A 27,988-nucleotide genomic window follows, 5' to 3' on the forward strand; every position below is an offset into this window, starting at 1 on the left:
AGTTGGCTCTTCACATCAGGTGGCCGAAGTATTGGAGCTCCAGCTTTAGCATCAGTCCTTCCAATGAATTTGATTTCCTTTAGGATTGACTGGTTTGACCTCCTTACTGTCCAAGGGACTTTCAAGAGTCTTTCCCAGCATCACAATTCAAAAGCATCAATTCTTCGGTGCTAAGCCTTCTTTATGGTCCAAGTCTCACATCAGTACATGACTGCTGAAAAAAACCATCCCTTTGACTATACAGACCTTTGTCAACAAAGCAATGTCTCTGACTTTTAAAACTCTGTCTAGGCTTGTCATAGCTTTTCTTCTAAGGAGCAAGTGTCTTTTAATCTCATGGCTGCAGTCACTGTCTGCAGTGATTTTGGACCCCAAGAAAATAAAATCTACCATCTATTTTTCCCCCATATTTGCCATTAAATGATAGGACTGGATGCCACAATCTTAGTTGTTTGAATGTTGAGTTTTAAGGCAGATATTTCACTCTCCTCTTTTATTTCATCAAGAATACATGTTAACAGGGAAATATCAAAGACACAGTACTGTTAACTGAAACTCATGCATATCTGAATCATGTCCTTGCTTTGCACATCAGTTACCATGAACCCATGCAAGGCAGGTACATGCTTCCAAAACACATGCGTTTTCATTAATGTGATACTGTATAAATCAGACTGCCTGAACCAGTCTTAGTCAATCCCATTTTGAAATCAATCCTTCATCATTATTTAACTTGCTGTTGTTTGGTCTTTAAGTCTTGTCTCACTCTTTTGTGACCCCATGGACTGTAGCCCACCAGCTTCCTTTGTCCATGGGACTTCCCAGGTAAGAATGCTAGAGTGGGTTGCCATTTCCTTCTCCAGGAAATCTCCCCGACCCAGGGATCGAACCCATTTCTCCTGCATTGGCTGGCAGATTCTTTACCACTGAGCCACAAGGGAAGCCCATTTTAAACTAATATCCTAGAAAGATTTGTTTCTACCCAATCCATGCAAACAACAATTTTAGAAATTCCATTTGGAAATAAATTCCTTTAAGAATATGTAGGTCTTAGAAGAAAACAGTATGTCATATATCTGTTGGAAGATATTTCCAGAGGACTCATTCCTTGTCACAAGTACCATAATATCCTTCCCGCTTACTGTCCTCAATAAAAATAGGGTACTTGGAAGTGCACTGATGTGTGAAAATCAATTAAAAACACAACTTAAGTTTTAGGATTTTGTTTAATTTAGTTCTAGTTTTAGATTAGAGTTCAGGTCAGTGCTTACTTTATCCCTATCAATTCATCCATCAGAAATTATAATTACCTTTTTTCTAGTCCTTAATTACTTTTACCAATAATCTGTATAATATTCAAGATGGTTTAAATTGCATTATTCAAAAGAAAATGTTTAATTTAGAGTGATTAGTCTGTACAGTTGATAACTACATTATTTTCCCTACAGAGAAGGAACATTTGTCCAGAATAAAGAATTTTAACACAATCAACAAAGTAAATCCATTCTACATAATATGAAAGTGCAAAAACCCCTCAAATCTCATTAAATATAGTATATATGTGAATGTGAGAAATTGATACACTGAGAAGTTTAGTTAGTTAGTTAGTTAGTTCAGTCTCTCAGTCCTGTCCGACTCTTTGTGACCCAATGAATTGCAGCACGCCAGGCCTCCCTGTCCATCACCAACTCCCGGAGTTTACTCAAACTCATGTCCATCAAGTTGGTGATGCCATCCAGCCATCTCATCCTCTTTCATCCCCTTCTCCTGCCCTCAATCTCTCCCAGCATCAGAGTCTTTTCCAATGAGTCAACTCTTCACATGAGGTGGCCAAAGTATTGGAGTTTCAGCTTTAGCATCAGTCCTTCCAATGAACACCCAGGACTGATCTCCTTTAGAATGGACTGGTTGGATCTCCTTGCAGTTCAGGGGACTCTCAAGAGTCTTCTCCAACACCACAGTTCAAAAGCATCAATTCTTCAGTGCTCAGCTTTCTTCACAGTCCAACTCTCACATCCATACATGACCACTGGAAAAACCATAGCCTTGACTAGACGGACCTTGTTGGCAAAGTAATGTCTCTGCTTTTGAATATGTTATCTAGGTTGGTCATAACTTTCCTTTCTAAGGAGTAAGCGTCACGGCTGCAATCACCATCTGCAGTTATTTTGGAGCTCAAAAAAATAAAGTCTGACACTGTTTCCACTGTTTCCCCATCTATTTCCCAAGAAATGATGGGACCAGATGCCATGAACTTTGTTTTCTGAATGTTGAGCTTTAAGCCAACTTTTTCACTCTTCTCTTTCATTTTCATCAAGAGGCTCTTTAGTTCCTCTTCACTTTCTGCCATAAGGGTGGTGTCATCTGCATATCTGAGGTTATTGATATTTCTCCCGGCAATCTTGATTCCAGCTTGTGCTTCCTCCAGCCCAGCATTTCTCATGATGTACTCTGCATAGAAGTTAAATAAGCAGGGTGACAATATGCAGCCTTAATGTACTCCTTTTCCTATTTGGAACCAGTCTGTTGTTCCATGTCCAGTTATAACTGAAGAGTTTATATATGTTTAAAAATTACATTCTTATATTATACCATGTTTCGTAAATGCAGTTATATTTTATGGTTCTTTGTTACTTTTAAATACGACTTTAATAAAGTATAGTATAAGGATAGAGATAAAAGAATTCTTATATGTATACACTTCTGTTACCACCACCGCAATTGGGATATGGAAGGTTTTTATCTTCAAAAAAAAATTTTTTTTTTTTTATCACTCGCCAATTTGCAGTCAACCACACTCTCTCCCACTCCAAGAAACCACTCATTGTTCTACTTTCTGTTACTGTAGTTAGTGTGTCTGATCTAGAATTTCATTTAAGTGGAATTACAGAGAATGTTTCTCTTTGTTTTTGACTCTTTATTCAGTATGTCAAACTCATCCACGTTGAGTCGTAATCCACTGATGATGGACATTTGTGTTCTTCCAAATTTGGTTATTATAAATAAAATTTCAGTATACATTTGTGAATGTGAACAAGTCTTTGTGTGGACAAATGTTTTTCTTTCTTTTAAATTCTTTTAGATTCCTAGCAGTAATATTGCTGGGTCATATGGTAAGTGGGTGGTAAGCTTTCTAAGGAATACCAATCTGTTTTCCAAAGCGTGGATACCATTTTATATTCCCAAGATTAACAAATGAGACCTCTAGTTGCTCTCAGTACCTACCAATACTTGTTACTGTATTTTAAATTTCAATCTTTCTAGTGTATTTTGTGATAAACCACTGAGGTCTTAATTTACATTTCCCTAATGACTACTCTGATTAGTGATATCTGGCATCATGGGGATTTCCCTGGTGGCTCAGACAGTAAAGAAGCTACCTGCAATGCAGAAGACCGGGGTTTGATCCCTGGGTCAGGAAGATCCCTAGGAGAAGGGAATGGCTACCCACTCCAGTCTTCTTACCTGGATAATTCCATGGACAGAGGAATCCGGTGGGCTACAGTTCACAGGGTCGCAGTGTTGGACATGACTGAACAACTAACACTTTCACTTACATGCTTACCAGCCATTGAAATATTTTGTCCTTGTGGAGTCTGTTCAAATCCTTTGCACAACTTAAAAACTGAGATGCTTAGGTTCTTACTAAGTTGGAAGGCTTCTTCATCAATATTCTGGATTCAAACATTTTATCAGATATATATGCTGTGTGCTGTTAATAGTATCTCCTTGCCTATTACATGGTTTTTTTTTTTTTAATTTTTTTAAAGATGTCTTTTTAAAGTGATTTTAATTTTAAGAAGTCCAATCAATATATCCATTTTTAAATCTTATGGTTTGTGCTGTGTCCATCTAAGAAATCTACTCTCCCGAGATAGTAAATATAGCTATTTTTAATTTTTTTACCTATAAGTTTTAGTTTTTTAGTTCTTTTCTGGATAGTGATTTCTTTCTTGACCTCAGGTTTCATTCTGTGCACAAGCAGCTTGGTTTGCAGCTGAAGACACAAGAAGCCCCCAGTGCAGATTTTCTCTATATCTACCCTCTGAAGTTTTTTCTGTGTCTACTCTCTCTGTGCTCTGCTCCATGATGTCCAACCATTTGTGGCTCCTCAAACTTCAGTCTGTCTCTTCAGCTTCATCCTGCCTGAGTTTGCATTCTCTGTGCCTTAGTCTTTTTTGTGCCTAAAGGCAGAAAGCTTAGAACTTACTCTTGGGATTCTTTTTTTTTTTTTTTTTTAATTTTATTTTATTTTTAAACTTTACATAATTGTATTAGTTTTGCCAAATATCAAAATGAATCCGCCACAGGTATACATGTGTTCCCCATCCTGAACCCTCCTCCCTCCTCCCTCCCCATACCATCCCTCTGGGTCGTCTTTTCTCTTTGGGATTACAGTCTGAAAACTATTGTTTAGTATATTTTGTCCAGTTTTTCAGTTGTCCACAGTGAGAAATCATGTCTGCTTTCAGTAACTTGGTTAGTCACAGATGGAAGCCCTGTTGTAATTTTTCACCTCCCAGTCAGGTGGACTTATAGATTAAAAAAAAAAATCTAATGAAGACTAAGATGAACAACAAATATTCAAAGTCACTTTTTCCATTCCTAAATGATAACTAGAGGCGGAAAGAAATAACATGAATGTGATTTGAGTGTTTTCCAGGTACTGCTGTGTATGTTCAGTCTTATCCAACTCTTTGTGACCCCATAGACTGTAGGCCATCAGGCTCTTCTGTCAATGGGATTTTCCAGGCAAGAATCCTGGAGTCGGTTGCCATTTCCTTCTCCAGTGGATCTTCTTGACCCAGGGATCAAACCCATGTCTCTTGCATCTCCTGCATTGGCAGGCGGATTCCTTACCACTGAGCCACTAAATAACCAACAATGTTAAAAGACAAGACATCTGTATTTCAAAAAAGATATTGGGCCATTATTTTCAAAAACAATAAAACAGTGGGGATTATAATATGTACAATAATGCCAGGGAGAAGTTTACTTGTTCTCCATATACTATTGATATTTTTATAAACTTTCTTTCATCAGTCAACATTATTATAAAAAGTTTATTGTAGCTGAAGTTAAGTATTAGTTTTACTTCTCATGATGTAAGAAGGCATCCTGTGGTTACCATAAGATTTGTGGCTGGGTGATAGCTTCTGATAAAAAGAAACTTAAAAGTTTGAAATGCAGAGAATTGATGTTAGTGAGGAAAAAAGAGAATATTGTAAGATTTTCCACATATGTACTTGTGGCTGCCTGCTTATTCAAGTGATTTCAATGAATTAATCAGTTTCTTTAAATTTACCAGCCAATTTAATCTAACATCTGTTTTGACTACCTTTTTATCAGTAAAATTTGACTGTGAGCATCCAAGTATAGTTTTTAACATTACAGAAATGGTTGAATGTCTTTTCAATCTTAGATAGACTATAATCTATTTCTTTGTCTCATTTGCATTCCCCAATCCACTCGGTTAATTTAGCTTCTTTGCAAGCATGTGAACTTTTTCAGGCCATTACTGTACCATGGGATAACACTGATAAAATATTTACCAAATTCTCTTCCCAAGACCTATTCTTCTAAAGTCTATCTAAATTCAATAACACTAAAAATAATCACCGTTAATCATAATGGCCTGCATCAGCAAAGGACCAACATAGTGAGGTAATAGTCATAACTATCTTGCATTGGAGGAGAAGGGGACAACAGAGGATGAGATGGTTGGGTGGCCTCACAGACTCGATGGACATGAGTTTGAGTGAGCTCCGGGAGTTGGTGATGGACAGGGAAGCCTGGCGTGCTGCAGTCCATGGGGTCACAAAGAGTCAGACACGACTGAGCGACTGAACTGAACTGATCTTGTGTTGGACACCTGTTTATGCTGCATGCTTTGCCTGTCACAGGTATAACTAAGTACCTGGCACTCAGAAAAGTTAAATAACTTATTCAAGTTCTCACAGCTCACTGAATCCAGGATTCAAATCAAGGTTTATCTAATTCCAAATCCGATGGCAATTTTATTATCATACATTGCTATCTATTTTATCTGAGTTCTTGTGGGTATAAGTTGATACCAGTGAATTATCTTAAGGGGCGGTAAGAGGTTAACATGAAGAAAGCTATCCAATTAATATTTTCCAAGAAGCTTCTTCAAACCTGGAAGCATAAGACCTGACGTTTGTAGAAGAGCCTCTTAACCCTTCATACAAAGAAAGGAAAAAATGATGGTATGTGTCAGTGAAGGTTCATCAAAGGTAACAAATGTACTACTCTATCGGGAGATAGTGATAACAGGAGAAGCAATGCATGTGTGGAGGCAGGAAGTTTATGGGAAATCTCTGCATCTTCTGTTAAATATTGCTGCTGCTACTGCTGCTAAGTTGCTTCAGTTGTGTCCGACCCTGTGCAACCCCGTAGACGGCAGCCCACCAGGCTCTGCCGTCCCTGGGATTCTCCAGGCGAGAACACTGGAGTGGGTTGCCATTTCCTTCTTCAATGCATGAAAGTGAAAAGTGAAAGTGAAGTCGCTCAGTCGTGTCCGACTCTTTGCGACCCCATGGACTGCAGCCTACCAGGCTCCTCCGTCCATTGGATTTTCCAGGCAAGAGTACTGGAGTGGGGTGCCATCCAAATATAAAACCACTCTAAAAAATAGAGTGTATTTTTAAAAATGCCTGATGGGTGATCTGTAGATTGTCACCTAAAGCAGAACAGGGATAGAACCAGGAAGACATTTTAGGAGGCTTACAATAATCCAAGTAAGAAATAATAATAGCTTGGCATTTGGTGGTAAAAAGAAATGTTTGGATTCTGGCATTGTTGTACTAATAAATGTAGCCTCTGACAGAGACAGAGTAGTAAAAGATAATTACGTGATCAGGGATCTGAACTACTGAAAGGTTGGGATTGCTAGAAAGCAAGCTGGAAAGAAGACTACAGGTGGAACATGCACAGTGGGGAGAGAGGTAAATGACTAGGAGTTAAGTTTTCCAACTGTTCCACTTGAGATTTTTATGAAGCCAAGAGCAGAGAGCATATCTGAAAGCAGGGAGTGACAGATCAATGATCACTACTGAGAAAGATATTTTGCATTGGATTTTGTGATGCAGAGGTCATTAGGGACTTGGCAGAAGTATTTTTCCAAGATAGATGGAATAGTCAGGCACAACCTGATTAAAGCAAGTATAAGAGAGAATTGGAAGGTGTGTGTGTGTGTGTGTGTGTGTGTGGTATGTATGTGAGAGAGAGAGAAATTTATGAGAAGGAATCAGCTCTTGCAATTATGGAAGCTGAAAATATTCGAAGAAATGCAGTGAACTAAAGATCCAGGAGAACCTAGGGTGTCAGTCCACTCTGAACCCTGTAGCCTGAAAATTAGGGGAGTTTATGGTATATGTTCCAGGGTGAAAGTTGGCAGGCTCAAGACCCCCAAAGAGCAGATGTTTCTGTTTGAGTCTGAAGGCAAGGAAAGATTGCTATCTCAGCTCATGTAGTTAGGCAGAAAAAATTCCCCTTCACTCATGGGAGGGCCAGCAGTTTTGCTTTGTTCAGGCCTTCAGTTGATTGGATGAGGGCCATCCCTATAAAGAAGGGCAATCCGTTTTGCTCAGTCTAACAAGTTAAATGTTAATTTCATCCAAAAATGTCCTCACAGACATGCCAGAATAATGTTTGACCAAACATCTGGGCACCCTGTGGCCCAGTCAAGTTGACATACAAAATTAACCATCACACCCCACTTTGTGATTGTGTTCAAATATCTCTAGCATATACACAAAAGCAGGATTATATGTACCCACTTACTAATCACTCTAAAGTGATTTTCCCTATTAATATTCCCAGCACTATTTCACAAGTTTATTTCATATTCAATGTTTCTGTTTTGAGAGATGTTTATTAATTTTTAAAAATTTTCTATTGGCTTGGATACATTTATTTTACATTTTTAATAACAAATGTCTAAATTCTTGGGAAAGGGGTAGCAATGCATATTCTGATTGGCAGTGCATGATAAAACTGCTTTCACGCCTCCTCATGAGAAACTGATATCATCCTTCTTTTTAATTTTTCTTAACCTAGTGAATAAAAAGTGGTTTCCCATTGTTGCACTATTTTCACGTTTTTATTGCTGCTGTTGCTGCTGCTAAGTCGCGTCAGTCGTGTCCGACTCTGTGCAACCCCATAGACGGCAGCCCACGAGGCTCCCCCATCCCTGGGATTCTCCAGGCAAGAACACTGGAGTGGGTTGCCATTTCCTTCTCCAGTAGCATGAAAGTGAAAAGTGAAAGTGAAGTCGCTCAGTCGTGTCTGACTCCTAGCAACCCCATGGACTGCAGCCTACCAGGCTCCTCTGTCCATGGGATTTTCCAGGCAAGAGTACTGGAGTGGGGTGCCATTGCCTTCTCCTAGAAAGGGTTACCTTTATTTCACATTTATTAGAAAAATTGATTTTTTTCTTTTGTGAGTGACCTGTTCATGCGTAATATATAAACATCTAATCTAATTTATTTAAACATTAATACTCCAAGAGTACACATCAAGTTACTAGAAAGAGCTGTTGAAAAATAAGCTAAAGATAGAAATAAGCTAAAACCAAAGAATAACTAGTGAGCCATCCTTGAATTTCCTTTAGATCATGACACATTAGCTTTTCTATGCATTACTGGCTTTATTAGGCTTAGAACTTTCTTTTTTACACACACACACACACACACACACACATACATTATTCCACAATTTTTGAATTTCCAACTGGAGTCCACTTAACCTAGTAGTTCAATGTTGCAATATTTTAAGATTTTTCTCAAACATTGGAACTATATATTCATTGGATTCTGTTTTAGGGTGGATAAAAATTCCAAACATCACTTTCAACTGAAATAAACCTGACCCAAATGAAAACAATCTTTTCATGATATTCTGAAATCTCTGGTTCACTTATAGTATGTTTTCCCCTGGATTTTGTAACCTTCAAATGCATTTTTTAAGAACCATACAAAGGGATGTTTTTAATATCTGAATTAGCAAAAAGGATTTATTTGGAGACTTAAGCTGAAAGTGAAAACTACTCTCCGTCACTATTGACTTGTGCATTTGCAGCTCTAAGTAATTAGCCCTTACATATTACTCAAGCCCCTTTTGATTTAAATATCAAATTGCTAAAAGGATAGACGTGTTGGTATATACAGCTAAGATCTTGTCAGTATTGGGCAGTGTATCTCACAGTCACTGGCCAGAGAGTAAAGCTCATTTCTAGAGGTTAATTATAAATTTTACACCTATAGTTAAGGTGTCAAAATCTGCCTTTTTCAGTCTTGAAGAAAATGAGTCTTTTCCCTAAGGGTACATTGCTCAGCTTTGTCACTACAAAGACTGCTTTCCTTTCCATATCCTGCAAAAGTTGAAGGAAAGTAAAAAAATAGAAGATTAAAAAAGAACTATTAAGTTTCCATGTACCTATGTCTCTTACTATTTTAAGGCTTCTTTTTATGATAAAGAAATTTTGATTATAACCATGGGAGAATGGAGCTAAAATCAACAAACATATCTAAATCTCTTATTTTTAATATATGCAATTCTATCTACTTATGGTAAAGTGAAAGTGAAAGTGTTAGTTGCTTAGTCATGTCCGACTCCTTGCGACCTCATGAGCTGTAGCCCACCAGGCTCCTCTGTCCATGGAATTCTCAAGAATACTGGAATGGGTAGCCATTCTCTTCTCCAAGGGATCCTCTTGACCCAGGCATCAAACCCAGGTTGCTTGCATTGCAGGCAGATTCTTTACCATCTGAGTCACCAGGGAAGCCCATGGTAAACTGGTAGACAGCATAAAAAAGTAATAAGCATGTTTAATTTCTTGCTAAAATAAAAGCTTTAGGGAAAGACAATTCATTCTATTATATATTTTTAAATATCAATGATTTGAAATCTAAATATATGGTGAAGATGAATTATCTAAATAGATTTCCAAAGAATCAGTCTTAGGGAATATGCCTTCAAAATTATATTTAAAAATATATCTAATATGTTTCAGTATATGACAGTATTTCTGAGTTAGGAATTTGTTTTTACTGAGAATGTTAGTCTTTGGAAAAGAAAATAACCTTAGAACACTTTTTGTGTTCTAAGAACACTGCTTCTGTTCTTGATGTTTATTTTCACATTTTATCTTTGAAAAATATGCATTTACTAAGTAAGATATAAGTTTATATATTTTACCTAGGTAAAACTATATTAATTTTATATAACTCTTAGTAGGAAAATTGCAAATATTTTTCTTCATATTTGAAAGATAATTTACTAAATTATATTTTTCAGTTAGTTATTGCTGGATATTTAGCTCTGAAGTATTTCAGTAAGAATTCTGATTATGGTGAAATGAATCTTTTAAAATGAACAGCAAAATATGTATGTAAAAATATACTTGAAAATATTTTAGGTAGAAATTCAGTTAATATTAAGAAAAGCAACTGTGACATTTATTTATTAAAATTTAGTTTTTATTAAAATATCAAAATCTGGTGTTATTAAGATACTAGAATCATATCTGGTACCTCTCTTGAAAAGAGTAATTATTATATGGTTAAGGACATTAGAAAATTCCCCATATAAGTATATTAAAAAGTTAAATAACCTACCAGATGTAATTACTAACATTTTATCAATTAAAAACATTCTAATTAGCATAAATGCAGGAAAGACAATCTCAAACTGATAGATTTCTTGAGACATATTGAGTTTATGAAAAACTTTCACATTTTTCATATTTCTAATAGAGTGGTAAGAACTTCCTCAGAAACTGATTCCAGGCCAAGGCCTGACATTTTAGCATCCATAATTGTTCCTCTTCTCTCGTTGTTATATTGCATTTTGTATATATACCTTCTTTATCCGTTCATGTGTTGCTGGACATTTGGGTTGCTTCCATGTCTTGGGTTTCCCTGGTGACTCAGATGGTAAAGGATCCTCCTGCAGTGTGGGAGATCTGGGTTTAACCCCTGGGTTGGGAAGATTCCCTGGAGTAGGGCATGACAACCCACTCCAGTATTCTTGCCTGGAGAATCCTTACGGACAGAGAAGCCTGGAGGGCTACAGTCCATGGGGTTGCAAAGAGTCAGACACAGCTGAGCAACTAAGCACACATATCTTGGCTATTATAAATAGTGCGCCAACGAATATAGGGGTGTATGTTTCTTTTATAGTTTTGTCTGAATATATGCCCAGGAGTGGGATTGCTGGATCATATGCCAGTTCTATTTTTAGCTTTTTAAAGAACCTGCATACTGTTCTCCATAGTGGCTTTACCAACTTACATTCCCACCAACAGTGTAGGAGGGTTCCCTTTTCTCCACAGCCTCTCCATTTGTTATTTGTAGACATTTTAATGATGGCCATTCTGACTAGTTAGAAGGTGGACCTCATTATACTTTTGATTTGCATTTCAAAATAATTAGGGGTGTCGAGCATCTCTTCATGTGCCTGTTGGCCATTACAGTGTGGCCATTTATTTTTAACTTGTTCTCCCACATAGTCTTCACATATTCAATTTTATGATCTGATAAAATTTGATTCTATGTGTCTCTTTTCACCCCACTAGGTCAAACCACAAACCATAGGAGACATAGTTCTACCTAGACTGAGTTACTCTAAATCCCTCAGTTTATGTGAGCTCTTATAAACACCCATCTATGCTTTTATAATGTCTTTAAACCTACATTTTAAAAGATAGAATTAATTTTGAATGTTAATACTTTGCATGTAAAAATGTATTTGTCTATATGTTAAACCTATTGCAGTCTTGTTGACTTGTTATCAATAAAGATGACCTTTTTCTTACCAATATTTTATTTCACTGTGCAATAGCTCTCATAAATTGAAAAGGTTGACTATCTTTCCAAATCACCTAAAAACTGTCATTCTGACATTTTGCTGAGTTGCATGCTAGAGGATGAAGAAAGAAATGTTTTGGCTAATAGCCCAACTAGAAATTTCATACTTTCAGTTCCAGACCACATGGGGAAATACTTGATTGCGTTTCTCACACTAGGGCTAAACTTTTGTATGTATAAAATCCCTTGATATAATATCAATTCAAGACTCAGATTTTGGATAATTGAGAACTGATAATCACTGGGAACTGAAAATTTCCTGTGAGATTCTTTGTTTCTCCTAGCAAAAATGGGGCCAAACTAAATTTTTTAAAACTCTCTTTTCTACTTCAATAGTTCTACTTTTCATAGTAACCTATCAATAAAATATGGATAGATTGTTTTGGAATTGCAAAGTGATGGCTTCCGTAGAATAATGATTTTCAGTTCACACTGTCAGCCATGTCCACCCTCCTCTTGACGTGTGTTACCTGTCTACCCACCAACCGACAAATTGTCACCACAGGAGAATCAGTGGGTCTATTCTGTTTCTTCCACTGATTCTACAGGATGACCTTCAGGAGAACATTTATGCCTTACCGCATCTGAAGAAATCTGGTGCCTATTTCTTCAAAATGAAAAAGAAAGAACGTCCTTAAAAGCTAAATAGGGATTAATGAGACCTTGCCAGTAAAGTACTTCAAGACTAAAGATAAACGGCCTCCTATGAGGGCAAACAATTATCTTTTCTAAACTAAGTCACCTCTCCTATGAAAACCTCCACACATATTTAGTTGATTCAGACCTATCTAAATTGAAGAGGTCATCTGAGGATGAGGGGTTTTCATTTTTTAATTTCTTGATGGTAAGGAAAGACATAAAAAGTTTCAGCCCTTTCAGTACATAGCCATTTATCTCAGTATAAATTAAATGGTTCCCATTGGAAGTAAATGAAAGAGTCAGATTTTTATCTTACTGTTTTAAAACAGGATATTTTTGTCAGAGAAAGTAGCAAAGAGATCTTAAACTCTTTGCCCTTCATGAAGAAATGTGAATTTACTTTCATTTCTATTGGCATTTTACTGAGCAGACTCTCTCTTCACTTTAAACTGGAGGTCACAATTTGTTTTGAATTTGAGCTGGAAATAAGATAACAAATATTGCCTAGGGCTTTCTGGAATGCCTTTTATCTTTGAATTAGATTAGACCATAAGAAACTAGTGCAAATCCTTTATTATTTTGTTTTTAATCCTTAAAAAATCAAAAGCAATGCATACAAAGTACATTTTACAAGTTAGCATTATACCACAAGGGTTCTATATATATCTTTTCCTATATTGCTCACAATTTATATGGGAAATAAACAGAAATCTTCTTTGACTAGTAAACTCTTAACTTTTTAAAATCATAGATATTTGCCATTCATAGGTTGCCATTCTAAAAATCCTAAATATAGGGTTGGAAGGAATGTAAACTTCAGTGTTATTGGAGGGGAGAAAAAGTTATATTTTTTCCTTTTCATTGGAAAAATTCATGTTAATTATTCCTCGGCACCTGCCTAATGGGGCTGAAGTAATTCGATTGTCATATTGTTGTAGATTGTTGCTTTGTGTAATGTATCGCCCCTGCTGTTCCATTAAAAAAAATTCTATACTCTTCCATTAGTCAGCAAGGTCTAATGATTATTCCAACATTCGTACATACTGCACTGTTATTTTGATTTTAATTGACTTCACTTTTTTAATTAAGCACATTGGTTTTAACACTGTTGTTGACAAGCTTGGCTTCCTCATTATCAGCATTTGCTCCCATATATATTCCATACCTATTGACATTTTATTTAGACCCATTATTAACTATAAAGAGCAATATATACATGCACTGAGTTTATCTAACATTAACTCATGGCACACATTATTGATACATCATGGATTGCTTGGAGTAACTAAGCAGTCAGTTACTCTGTTTAAAGTTATCTTTGAAAATTAAATTGTCTTTAGTTTTCAAATTAGAAATTTCTGAATGTGTAATAATCTTTCAATAAAAAGAACACATGTTTTATTTCATCAGTTAAATATAATCACATGTAATAAGCGCACATGGTGATATTGCCAGTATTTAGTGAGACATATAAAATTAAAGTTTGTATAAATTTGAAAAATCAACCATTTTTTAGAAGATAATTTTTTCATTTCTTTAAATTATTTAAAGATTTAGTAAAGATATACCTTTAAAAATATTAATTTACTTTAGACAATATATTCTTTTAAGCAGGGCTTCCTGAGTGGCTCAGTGGTAAAGAATCTGCTAGCCAAGCAGGAGAGGCAGAAAGCCACTGGATGGGTAAGATCCCTTGAAGCAAGAAACGGCAAGCCACTCCAGTATTCTTGCCTGGAGAATCCTATGAACAGAGGAGCCTGGCAGGCTGCAGTCCATGGGGTCACAAACAGACACGACTGAGCATGCACCATCTTCATCATCATCCATAGTATTCAGAAAAGAAAATAATACCCTTGCAAAATCCATTGAAATGAATCCTTGGATGATATCTCAGTCATTTATCATAAGATAATGAAAAGTGGACCATAGAGAAACTAAGTCAAACTTTATTTAGCTGAGATGTTAGAAATTGCTGAACTGAAAGGAAGAACTGGAAAGAGACCAAAATAATGGCAAATTTTAAGATGAGTATGTTAAAATATTTTCAAAAGATGCATGATAATTTTTTGTGGTTTTTACATCTCTGAATCCAAATCTGGCACAAATCTCTGGCTTTTAAAGCTCTATAAATGGTAGAGACATACCTTATTTTGGAAAGGGATGACATGAGAACTCTTACTTCTACATTGCTGTTTTGTTTTGTTAGTGGACATGAATGAATAAACAAATGAATGGATGGTGAGTGAATAGGTCATGTGGGATTTACCTGACATGTGGTCATCGAGGGACCAGAGGACAATGATTTCAAACTGGGCCCCTCTGCCCTGTTTGGTGCGATTTCACTGCTACAGTCCTGACTGTTGAGCCTACTGCCTTGGATTTATGTTCAGCCTCTCCTTACGCCTCCGTAGGCTGACCCAGCTCTATTAGCATAACTCCATTTCCAGTGACAGCATGAATAAAAGATGACTAGAGTGACCTCAGAAAGTGCCAAGATAGTACTGATGTAATGAGCCCAATATCCACTGTTTTATGCATTGCCATACAATAGCAATCTTAATAAAATGTTAAACAGCATTATAATGCATGTTTCTTTGATGTCTCATTCACTTCACTTTTCCAGTCACTGATGATACTTTGGGTTTTCACCAATGATCCAAAAAAGACTCCCCTTTATTTTGGTAAACCTAAAACAAATGAGACAAACACAAATAAAAGATTGCCTTCTGAGTCTTCTTAATTGCAGAAAATAATTTTTTTCTTGCTTAGCATTGGTTTCTGTTCAACAAGAACTATTATTGCTAATAGACTAGAGAAATTACTCTGACTTGAATGTCCCATTTTAACCTTCAGAATTCTGCACTACAACCTCATCTTTTTGGCTTTCCACATTTTTCTCTGATGGTGAAAATCTAAAATAAAATCTTGTCACTGAAAGCCCGTCAATACCAGCCTTGTGGTGTATTTTCTCCTTTCGCCTTGATATATTTTAAAGACCCATTGTATATGGGAATCTTGAGGCAAATACTCTGATTATCTAGCTCTGAAAAGTCTAAGGAAAAGAACTGCAAATGTGCCTAGCAAAAGATCAGGGAATCTCCTCTTTCTGTAGCTTATTGACCAAAAATAACACCAGTCAAACTGTTCATCACTCTTCTCCTTAGCTGGGTAAACAGGGAGGAAGTAAAAGGAAGATGGGAACATAGCAGACGCATGTCTAAAGTAATATCGCACCTTGCCAACAGTGCCCTTTATTATATTTTTCTTTAAAAGCAAAGGCACAACATGCTAATATTCAAACTTTGAACAACAAAGAGAAAATGGTGTGCTTTTTATGACTTCTTTCAATAGCAAATCACAGGTGCTCTTGTAATATTACTCTTTGCTTTCTTGCTAGATCTGTTATTTAGATGATCTGGAAATATGACAACATGTTAATCACTAACACAGCACATCTTTGGGCCTTATAGGTAGATTAAAAATCATTTAGAAACAGGCAATGATTGAAACACCTTAAATATACTGTGCTCGACACATATGTTGTGTCACTTTGCATTTTGAAAGGTTGATGGTGGAGCAACAAATAGGGAAGTTTTTCAAGTATCTACTATGTTGCTTTGATGATATCATGTCTTATTGGAGCGTTGCAAACCTAACATCACAGAAAATGATCAGATGTAATTTGACATGCCATTATGTAAGCAGGCACTACTGTCAAAGATGTGAAATGGTAGTTTTCATATAGCAAGATGTAACGTTAATTAGACTACATTCTTTAGGGCTCTGTCTTGGAGAAAAGAAATACCTTGATACCCATAGCCTCTCTAGGACCCTTGAGCAATGAGACATTCATGTTGCATTCTTATATCTACTGAAGACTCATGGATAACTTACTTAAGAAAATTCTAACAATGATACTTCATTTGTCTCCCTTCAGTTTGATAGTGACTGCAACAAATGATAGTTGATGACGTTTGTTTTTGTTGTTTAGTCGGTAAATCATTTCCAACTCTTTCACGACCCCATAGACTGTAGTCTCCCAGGCTTCTCTGTCCATGGCAAGAATATTATAGTGGGTTGCCATTTCCTCCTCTAGAAGATCTTCCCAACCCAGGGACTGAACCCTCATCTCCTGCATTAGCAGGAAGATTCTTTACCATGGAGCCACCAAGGAAGCCCTGATGAAGTTTCTTGTATGGGAAAAGGTGTAGGAAAATGGAGATTTGCCTAATCATAGTTAAGTTGGCATTTGATGTTAAAAAGGAGCTATAGAAAAGAGTCAGGATTTTACCACACACAGTGCAATGGGGATCATTACCCTCCTTAGGGAAGGATCCTTGATGAGGACTAAGTAATTATGAACACAGCCCTACAAAATTCAACCTTGAGATTGCCAGAAAAAAATTGGCTGCTCCAAAAATTGAAGCAGATGTCAGATGCAAGCAGCTGTGGCCTGGGAAATTCAACAAAATTCCAATATTCAAATTGCTTCTCTAGATAAAAACTGCTTGATAGCGCAGTTTCAGATTTGATCTGGACTGCCAGTGAACCATCTGCATAAAATGAAAGCAATCTGCTGACATTGTCAGTGCAGGTAGACATCAGCGTCATTGGTCGGAAAAAGAACACTGCTAAAATGTTTTTGAGTGAGCTTGTTGGGAAAGTGGTAGAGTAGTTAACCCCCGTTTTTAGAATAGGGAACCCAGAATAACAAGAGACAAAAAGTGTGTTAGCATCATTCTGCTATTTGTTTTTTTTGTTTTTTGTTTTGTTTTTAAAGGCAAAGTAATAAACTTAACTCTAATTTTAGGCTCAAGATGGAATATTCTGGTAGGGATTGAGTTGGGGTGAGAATACTGGGAAAATTACATTCCCAGCACCAAGGAAAAAATGACGATCCTTCTGTTACATTTGACCTTGTGAGTATAATGGAAATGCACAGAGAGTTGGCAAGGAAACTGTTAGGCAAATTGTGATCTTTAAAAATTCAGTATCGCACGCAAAGGAATAAATCCCTAGAGGATTAGAGAATACAATTTTTATTTTACCCAGCTATGTGTTCGAGAAAATAAACATATGTAGATGCTGAAAGGTTGCTCACAAATAGGTCAGCTCCTGGTGGAAGTCTTTCATAATTCAAGATACATCAGCCTTGGCGGTAGCTGAGAATAAGAGCGAGCAATCAAAAGTGACCCAAACAATGACACCAGAGTTCCAGATGGTATAGAAAAAAAGTCCATGATTTATGATTGCCGGTGCAGTAAATAAATCTAAAACAATAGGCGTGGATGGGGAGGCAGTCACAGCTGACCAAGAGAGCAGTTGTAATGCAACCCACAGAAAGCTTGGTGCCAGAAGTAATTGACATAGTCGTCAAATCAATTTCCTGGGGTGCAGACGCTCAAGCACTCAATCTGATTCTGTATGCTGCACGACACTCGGATTATACAGCTGCCTCTAATTCTGATAGCCTTAGCTCAATATGAATCCAATTCAAGGAACTGTCTGGAAGTGAACAGTAATTATTTAGGCTTCCTTTCTGCAGGTTTACTGTTCTCTAGTCAAATTACTCCATTTTGGGATTACATACATTTCATGTTAATTCTTTAACATTTCTCTTTTTTTTTTTTTCTTCCCCTCCTCTATCACCAAACTCAATGCCTTCCCTCAAATCTGTAGTCTTTTCTCCCAGGGCACCTGGGGCCTGCTTCAGGACAGAAAAAGCCCACGAAGAATAGAATAGTCTTTGTATTGACTATGGAATCAACCACTTGATGGCAAATATTCAGTACCCATGTGAAGGAGGACCTATATATCATCTATGTATCTATTTTTCTGTGTTTTAATTCAATGCAATAATAATATTAAATAATCTGCTGCTGCAAATAATTTCATTGGCATTCACTGAATGCCAATTATTCATCCAATGTTTATAGAATGTCTGTAGCACATGAGATACACCATTTGACACTGGGATATCAAGAGATGAGATAAAGTGTCAAAGAACTCATAGCTTATAAAACTGATGAGAGAGATAAAGAGTCATGTGAGAAAAATTACAGAGAAATACAGAGGGCAGAGAGTAACATAGAGGAAGCCTCTAGCCCAGTGGGGTGGGGTGAGATTGGGGGAGTAAGAAGGGAGGGATTTTGGAGACACCAACATTTCCATTGAAATTTGAAGATAAGGAAAACTTTGCCAGGTTGAGAGAGGATTGTTAATACTCCAGGCAAACCCAACATCAAAAACAGCAAGGTATTTTCAGGGAGTTGCATACTCAGTGTAGCTGGAACATAGCATTTAGCAGTGAATAGAGTGGAGTGTTGAAGAGAAAAAAATGGAGAGGTATGGACCAGATGGCAGAGACCAAGGCTGGTCAGTCCTTCAGAGTGTACAGAGCACATTTAACCATGATCTTTCACTCAATACCCACGATCTTTCACTCAATACCCACAAGAAGCTTATGAGAACATGCTTGCCCCTGTTTGAAAATAAGCGAGAATCAAGGTTTCCTGGTGGCTCAGATGGTAAAGAATCTGCCTGCAAAGCAGGAGGCCTGGTTCAGGAAGATCTCCTAGAGAAGGAAATGGCAACCCACTCCAGTATGCTTGTCTGGAGAATTCCATGGACAGAGGAGCCTGGCAGGCTGCATTTTCATGGGGTTGCAAAGAGTTGGACACAACTGAGCTACTAACTCTTTCTCTTTCAAGGTTGAGAGAGATTTGGTCACTGACAAAAGTCACATAGCTGAGAATTAGGCCCAAGTCTATCTGCTTTAAAGACCACATTCTCAACACAGCATTCATTACTTAGCTTCTTGATCAAGGGGTTTCCCTGGATATGTGTTCAGTTACTGATGACAGTTTTCAAATTTTTGGAAAACACAAAGGTGGTATGATGGGTTGACAGCAATATGAAAAAGGGCGATGGAGAAAGAAAAAGCACAACAGAAAATAGCAGAAAAGGAGCAAGAGGAAAAGAACGTATATGAATTTCAAAACACTATAAGACAGAACAAGCTGGCAAGTCCCCTTGGAAAGAAGATAATTCCACGGGCACTGAAGACTCAACAAAATTTCTATTGTTGAAAAAGATCTTTGCAAGAACAGATTAGAAGATGATAAATCACATCATTAACAAGCTATTTGTTTGCTATTAATTTAACATTCTCTCTTTAGAAATAGAGAAGGCTGAATGGTCAGAAAAAAGAGATAGTGAGTTGATTATGGGTGAAAACTGGCTGAGCTGTCATCAAGGGCAGAGATGAAAACAAAGAACCAGAATGTGACAAAAGCTGGTGGGATTAAAGAAGCAAGCTGTGAAGAGAGAAGAACAATGACCGGAGGAGGGATCCAGAGACAATTCTGAGAAGCAAATGAGGAGAGAACAGTAGAGAAAATAGTACAGCTAACAAAAGCAAAAGGATCAAAACAGGAAAAAAAGTTACATTGAGAAGAAATTTAAAGCGAAAAAAAGGCAAGAATTAAACTTGCATTTAAAAATAAAATCTATTCTATGTATATATATATTATGATACTGCAATTATAGATGATTAGGTAATAAATAGTAGTATAAAAGAGAAAAGCTATTTTTCCCCACTAATTAAAACAATAGCAGGTTTGATTTTGAGGTACATCCTTCCAGTCATTTTTTTCAGACACTTTTGCATAACTATATTCATAATGTGGAAAACGTTAGTCTCATTTTTCTTCTAGTATTTTAGAATAAGTATTTGCAATGCTTTATAATCAATCTTTATAAATATTTTCTTTCAAACATAATTTAATGACTTTGGAAAATAGCATTCTGTTATTTCTTTGAGAATAAGTATTTTGGTTAATGAGTAATTTCCAGATGTACAGGATTACCTATGTGCTATATTTTAATTTAAGATTTTCTTGTGGCTCCAGAAACAACTCCACTTTCAAAAGTAAGAAATATTTAAGCACATCTAATTTTATGAATTGTAAAGAATGCAAGAAATAAACAACAGTATGCATAGTGTCTTCTGTTTCAATCTAGTAATTCAAATAATGAAGGAAATAATTCTTTCTAGTGTTTTTCAATTTTATTAAAACAAGTCAGAGGCAGGTTGAAATACGTGATCCATTATCCACACACATGATTATGTATGGAATCAACCTACCTACTAGGTAGAAATGATGTGCCATGGGGGAATGCATTAGTATAGAAGTATTAATATTCTAATATTAATATAGACATGTAAAAATGCACACGGCAGTATTTAGAGCACTTAATCCCCCATTCTGTCTGATAAAACATCTGGGATCCCTCTATCCTTTGGCATATTTCTGTGGTTATCAGATTCAAATATGCTGACACTCCAGTTGCATAAGAATTTGTAAATCTATGGTAGATGCCCTTGATCGAGTTAATTTTGTCTGGTTCTAAAACAATTTTCACTTATGATTATAATAAACTGTTGTCAAAATTAACTAAATATTATCTTACAGTCTCTTTATCAGTTAAATTATTTCAAGCTAGGTTTCAATGTAATATATCATATTTTTTGACTCTAGCATGAATAATTTATTAGAGGAAGAGAATGGCAACCCTAACATTTTTAAATGTGTGAATGAGATGATGTTTTGGAAACCCCCGAAGGAGACAACTTATTAGTGAGAGAGTGGTCCACTCACAGTGTTTGCACTGAAGCACACTACAAAGAAAGAGACTGTTCAAATGACAGTGGTATTCACTGGCAAAACAACTTCTAGAAAGAAATATGGACCTACTTGGATCACTAGGTTCACAGTTCCAGATGAAGAGACTCATTTGAAAAATGATGCCTTTAAAATGTGCCTTCTTCTCTGGAGAATTCCATCATCATGAAATGGTCACTGCAGTAATTCCCTTAACAAAATTTGTTCCTGTTACATGCCAACCACTGAGCAAACAAGAGGGAACAAAATAAACGTAGTCTCTGCGCTTGTGGAGCTTTGATATCATGCATTTTCAAAAAGACAAAAGTAGTCGAATGTATTTCATCTTATACTAAGAAAGCATGTGAGCTGTAGTTTCTGACATATATATGTATGCATACGTATATACATATAACAATATATAATTATATTTAGAAATATGTTTGTGTGTGTGCTGAGTTGCTTCAGTCTTGTCTGTCTATTTGCTATGCTATGGACTGTGCCCATAGCCCACAAGGCTCCTCTGTCCATGGGATTCTCCAGGCAAGAGTACTGGAGTGGGTTGCCATGCCCTCCTCCAGGGGATCTTCCTGATCCAGGGATATATAATATATATACATAAAACAATTTGCTGGATTGGTTGCAAAAGAGAGAGGATTAGCAATAGTTAAGTTTTTTTTGTGAGAATAATGATGAACAAGAAGCCTAAACCTGGAAATATTTTGACCTTTCAAATTACACATTTAATTGCCCTAATTGCTTTTTTTTTTTTTGGATACTGAAAATTTCTTTGAAGCAAGGACTTCTCTTTGACCTATAACATTTCCTACAATATTGGTAGTTATACTTTCTGTCCATCTCATCTTTCTCAATTTCGATATATTGATTCAATTCAAACAACACATTTTTAAACTAATGAACTACATAAAGAAGATGTTTGAAAACATTATTTTATTCATTTTAATTCCTATTACCTATTCCTCTCAAATGACTATCTTAAATTCTAAAGCCCTAGGAGCAATGAAACATCTTTGATGTAAATGAGAATAATCTAGTAATTAACCCCAGGTTTTTTAGCACTAAATGTGAAAGCAAAACAAATCAGTGTTAATGATGAAGGAAATTCCAGACCTAATGACCCTAAGGTATCAGTTTTTTTCTCTCAGTCAAGCAATGGATACATTATATTTAGTTCTTTAGTAAGGTTTGTTTTGAAGGGAAGTTTTCTAAGTAGTTTTCATAAATGAAGATCATACTAGTGTTACTTTCAAAGCTCATGCTGGGAAATTATTTCTTGTAATTTTTTTCTGCCCCATTGGCATAATACATTTATTTATGTGAGGTAGATGTGTGTGTGTGCTCGGTCACTTCAGTCATGTCTGACTCTTTTGTGACCCCATGGACTATAGTCTGCCACACTCCTCTGTCCATGGGATTCCCTAGGCTAGAACACAGGAGTAGATTGCTATGCCCACCTCCAGGGGATTGTCCCAGCACAGGGATGAAAAACCACATCTCTTATGTCTCCCCTCGCTGGACAGGTGGATTATTTACCACTAGTGCAACCTGGGAAGCCTGAGGTAGATGAGTAGCCTCTAACTCCCCCTGCCAGTATATGGTTTCAGAGAGCATCTCTCAACAAGGAGTAGTTGCTAAACACTTTATATTGATATACCTGCTGAATGTAATTGTCAAACAAGTTCACAACACTCCTGTTGCTGAAGGGTGTGCTTCAAAATAAGAATGTGAGAAAATTGGCTCTTCATTTGTGTTTCTTCCTACACTTTAAGTGGAGTATCTCAAGATGTCACCCCCATTCAGTAACTCAATTTCATTAAAGAATTGACTCAGTGGCACAATTATTCAAATGTAAAATTCAAGAAAAGAAAAGATATATCTATTTGAATCCAGAGTTCCAAAGAATATCAGGGAGAGATAAGCAAGCCTTCCTCAGTGATCAGTGCAAAGAAATAGAGGAAAACAATAGAATGGGAAAGACTAGAGATCACTTCAAGAAAATCAGAGATACCAAAGGAATATTTCATGCAAAGATGGGCACAATAAAGGACAGAAATGGCATGGACCGAATAGAAGTAGAAGATATTAAGAAGAGGTAGCAAGAATACACAGAAGAACTACACAAAAAAGATCTTTCAGTTGAGTTCAGTCACTCAGTCGTGTCCGACTCTTTGCAACCCCATGAATTGCAGCACGCCAGGCCTCCTTGTCCATCACCAAATCCCAGAGTTTACTCAAACTTACGTCCACTGAGTAGGTGATGCCATCCAGCCATCTCATCCTCTGTCATCCCCTCTCCTCCTGCCCCCAATTCCTCCCAGCATCAGAGTCTTTTCCAATGAGTCAGCTCTTCGCATGAGGTGGCCAAAGTACTGGAGTTTCAGCTTCAGCATCAGTCCTTCCAAAGAACACCGAGGACTGATCTCCTTTTGAATGGACTGGTTGAATCTCCTTGCAGTCCAAGGGACTCTCAAGAGTCTTCTCCAACACCACAGTTCAAAAGCATCAATTCTTCGGCACTCAGCTTTCTTCACAGTCCAACTGTCACATCCATACATGACCACTGGAAAAACCATAGCCTTGACTAGACGTACTTTTGTTGGCAAAGCAATGTCTCTGCTTTTGAACGTGCTATCTAGGTTGGCCATAACTTTCCTTCCAAGGAGTAAGTGTCTTTTAATTTCATGGCTGCAATCACCATCTGCAGTGATTTTGGAGCCCAAAAAAATGAAGTCTGACACTGTTTCCACTGTTTCCCCATCTATTTCCCATAAAGATGGGATCAGATGCCATGATCTTCGTTTTCTGAATGTTGAGCTTTAAGCCAACTTTTTCACTCTCCTCTTTCACTTTCATCAAGAGGCTTTTTAGTTCCTGCTTTCTGCCATAAGGGTGGTGTCATCTGCATATCTGAGGTTATTGATATTTCTCCTGGCAATCTTGATTCCAGCTTGTGCTTCTACCCAGATAATCATGATGACGTGATCATTCATCTTGAGCCAGACATCTTGGAATGCGAAGTCAAAAGGGCCTTAGGAAGCATGACTATGAACAAAGCTAGTGGAGGTGATGGAATTCCAGCTGTGCTATTTCAAATCCTAAAAGATGATGCTGTGAAAGTGCTGCACTAAATATGCCAGCAAATTTGGAAAACTCAGCAGTGGCCACAGGACTGGAAAAGGTCAGTTTTCATTCCAATTCCAGAGAAAGACAATGCCAAAGAATGTTCAAACTACTGCACAATTTTACTCATCTCACGCTAGCAAAGAAATGCTCAAAATTCTCCAAACAAGGCTTTAGCAGTATGTGAACTGTGAACTTCCAGATGTTCAAGCTGGATTTAGAAAAAGCAGAGGAACCAGAGATCAAATTGCCAACATCCACTGGATCATGGAAAAAGCAAGAGAGTTCCAGAAAAAGTCTACTTCTGCTTTATTGACTATGCCAAAACGTTTGTGTGGATCACAACAAACTGTGGAAAATCCTTCAAGAGATGGGAATATCAGGCCACCTGACCTGCCTCCCGAGAAATCTGTATGCAGATCAAGAAGCAACAGTTAGAACTGGACATGGAACAACAGACTGGTTCCAAATCGGGAAAGGAATATATTGTCAAGGCTGTATATTGTCACCCTGCTTATGCACTTATGCACTTATGCACTTATGCACTGTATATTGTCAGACTTCTATGCAGAGTACATCATGCAAAATGCCAGGCTGAATGAAGCACAAGCTGGAATCAAGATTGCCAGGAGAAATATCAATAACCTCAGATATGCAGATGACAGCACACTTATGGCAGAAGGCAGAGAAGAACTAAAAAGCCTCTTGATGAAAGTGAAAGAGGAGAGTGAAAAAGTCAACATTTTCACATTCAGAAAACTCAACATTCAGAAAACTAAGATCATGGCATCTGGTTCCATCACTTCATGGCAAATAATTGGGGAAACAATGGAAACAGTGGCTGACTTTATTTTTGGGGGCTCCAAAATCACTGCAGAAGGTGACTGCAGCCATGAAATTAAAAGATGCTTGTTCCTTGGAAGAAAAGCTGTGACCATCCTAGACAGCATATTCAAAAACAGAGACATTACTTTGCCAACAAAGGTCCATCCAGTCAAAGCTATGGTTTTTCTAGTAGTCTTGTATGGATGTGAGAGTTGGACTATGAAGAAATCTGAGAGATGAAGAAATGATGCTTTTGGACTGTGGTGTTGGAGAAGACTCTTGAAAGTCCCTTGGATAGCAAGAAGATTCAACCAGTCCATCCTAACGGAAATCAGTCATGAATACTCATTGGAAGGGCTGATGCTGAAGCTGAAACTCTAATACTTTGGCCATCTGATGAGAAAAGCTGACTCACTGGAAAAGGCCCTGATGCTGGGAAAGATTGAAGGTGGAAAGAAAAGGGGACGACAGAGGATGAGATGACTGGATGGCATCACCGACTCAATGGACATGAGTTTGAATAAACTCAAGGAGTTGGTGATGGACAGGGAAGCCTGGTGTGCTTCAGTCCATGGGGTTGCAAAGAATCAGACATGATTGAGCAACTGAACTGAACTGAACTGAAGATAAAATCTCTGACCCTGAACAATTTTGACATTTCCATTGAGAATTTTTTTTGGGAGTGAGGGGCTTATGTAGGTATTTTGCGGGGGGAGACTTATGTAAAATTATTAGGAAGTAATTTGGGGGCCTTCTGTAAAGGGGTGGCTTCCCTACTCGCTGAGATGGTTAAGAATTTGCCTGCAATGCAGGAGACCTTGGTTCAATCTCTGGGTTGGGCAGATCCCTGGAGAATGGCTACCCATTGCAGTGCTCTTGCCTGGAGAATCCCATGGACAGATGAGCCTGGTGGGCTATAGTTCATAGAGTTGCAAAGAGTGAGACATGACTGAACAACTAACAGTTTCACTTTTATGTAAGTATAATTTTTCACTCCCCAAACTAAAACAGTTCACTTCTATTGTCCTAGTCTTCTGAACTGGCTCCCATTCTCTTTCTCTTCCACCTTTTCACTCTCTCTTTGGTACTTTACTGTTGCCATAGCTGATGGATAGCATTTTCTTCAGCGTCCATATCCTTCTCTAAGCCCATTAAGGTCTTTGCTGACAGCAGCACTGTGTGACCAATATGTGCTTTCATGATGTGTGTTCCACCTGTGCTCTCACAATCCTTTCTGTAAAGGATGCAATTGGGTTAGAATAGTTTTCCCTCATGAATAGATATAGGATGGCTTTATGCTTTCTGAACACTCTCCATGGGGCTCCCATCAACAATTCAAGTGGTGTAGACAAGAAAAGAAACCTCTATCTTAGTTCAAAGGTAGTGCCTTGCCAAAGAAGGACCATGAGTCTTTCAGAATGCTAAAGTTAAATAATTCCCTTTTCACGACGACCAAGAAGAACCCAACGTCATGTAGAATATAAATTCATGGTACCAAATAGTAAGGGCTTCCCAGGCAGCACTAGTGCTAAAGAACCCGCCTGCCAATGTGGGAGACCTAACAGACTCAGGTTCTATCCCTGGGTCGGGAAGATTCCCTGGAGGAGGGAATGGCAACCCATTCCAGTATTCTTGCCTGGAGAATCCAATGGACATAGGAGACTGCTGGGCTACTGTCTACTGGGTCGAAAAGAGTCAGACACGACTGAAGCGACTTAGCACGCATGCATGAGAAATAGTAGAAGGAAAATCCCTACATAGGTTGCACAGCTGACCCCAAGGGCCACAGGTCCTGCCACGTTGAAGGGATTTCTGTCTCTAACGAATGTTAAGATGTCATCCCAACGTGACTACATGAGGTGATTCTGTGTATGAAAACATAATTCTGAGATTACCTAAAATTGACTATAAAAGTGCAAAGACAAGGTTTCAGCTCAAAAAATCACTGCCCCCTTGGTTTTTTAGTATTCTTCACAGATGCTGGAGAGGAATTTCAAACCTCAAGGTTCTTAGTGTGGCATGATATTATGTTTAGTCAATGTGTGAAATCCCTGCAGAAAATAGGTGGGAGAGAGAATGTAATTTTATTCTGCCAAATCATTCCTCTGGGCCATGGAAATAAGCACCAGCTATGAGTCTGGATAAAACCAGAGTGATACTAATCAGAACATTCTATGAAATAATGTTCTATGCTTAGGCAATTTTTTTGTTTTCTACTGGTTTTTATTTTCCAGAGGCTCAGTTGGTGTTCTCACAGACAGGTGTCTGTCCCATGCTCTTAGCCTTTTGGAGTTTAGTGTTTCAGGAAGACAGAAGGAAAGTGAAGCTGAGGACAGCAGAACATAGAAGCACATTAGTGCCTTTCTATGATGTTGCCCTTGGAGTCTGTGCCCTGAAACTAGAGTAAAGAGACTGAGTGTGTGTGTGTGTGTTTGTGTGTGTGTGCACTCAGTCACATCCAACTCTTTGCAACCCCATGGACTGTTCCTCTGTCCATGGAATTTTCCAGTTAAGAATACTGGAGTGGATTGCCATGCCCTCCTCCCAAGGGATCTTTCCAACCTAGGAATTGAACCCAGGTCTCTTGCATCTCCTGCATTGGCAGACGAATTCTTTACCACTAGCCCCACTTGTGGAGAAGGCAATGGCACCCCACTCCAGTACTCTTGCCTGGAAAATCCCATGGACAGAGGAGCCTGGTAGGCTGCAGTCCATGAGGTCGCTCAGAGTCGGACACAACTGAGCGACTTCACTTTCACTTTTCACTTTCATGCACTGGAGAAGGAAATGGCAACCCACTCTAGTGTTTTTGCCTGGAGAATCCCAGGGACA

The sequence above is a fragment of the Bos mutus genome, chromosome 14 (genome assembly GCF_027580195.1).
Source record: "Bos mutus isolate GX-2022 chromosome 14, NWIPB_WYAK_1.1, whole genome shotgun sequence".
Taxonomy (NCBI): Eukaryota; Metazoa; Chordata; class Mammalia; order Artiodactyla; family Bovidae; genus Bos; species Bos mutus.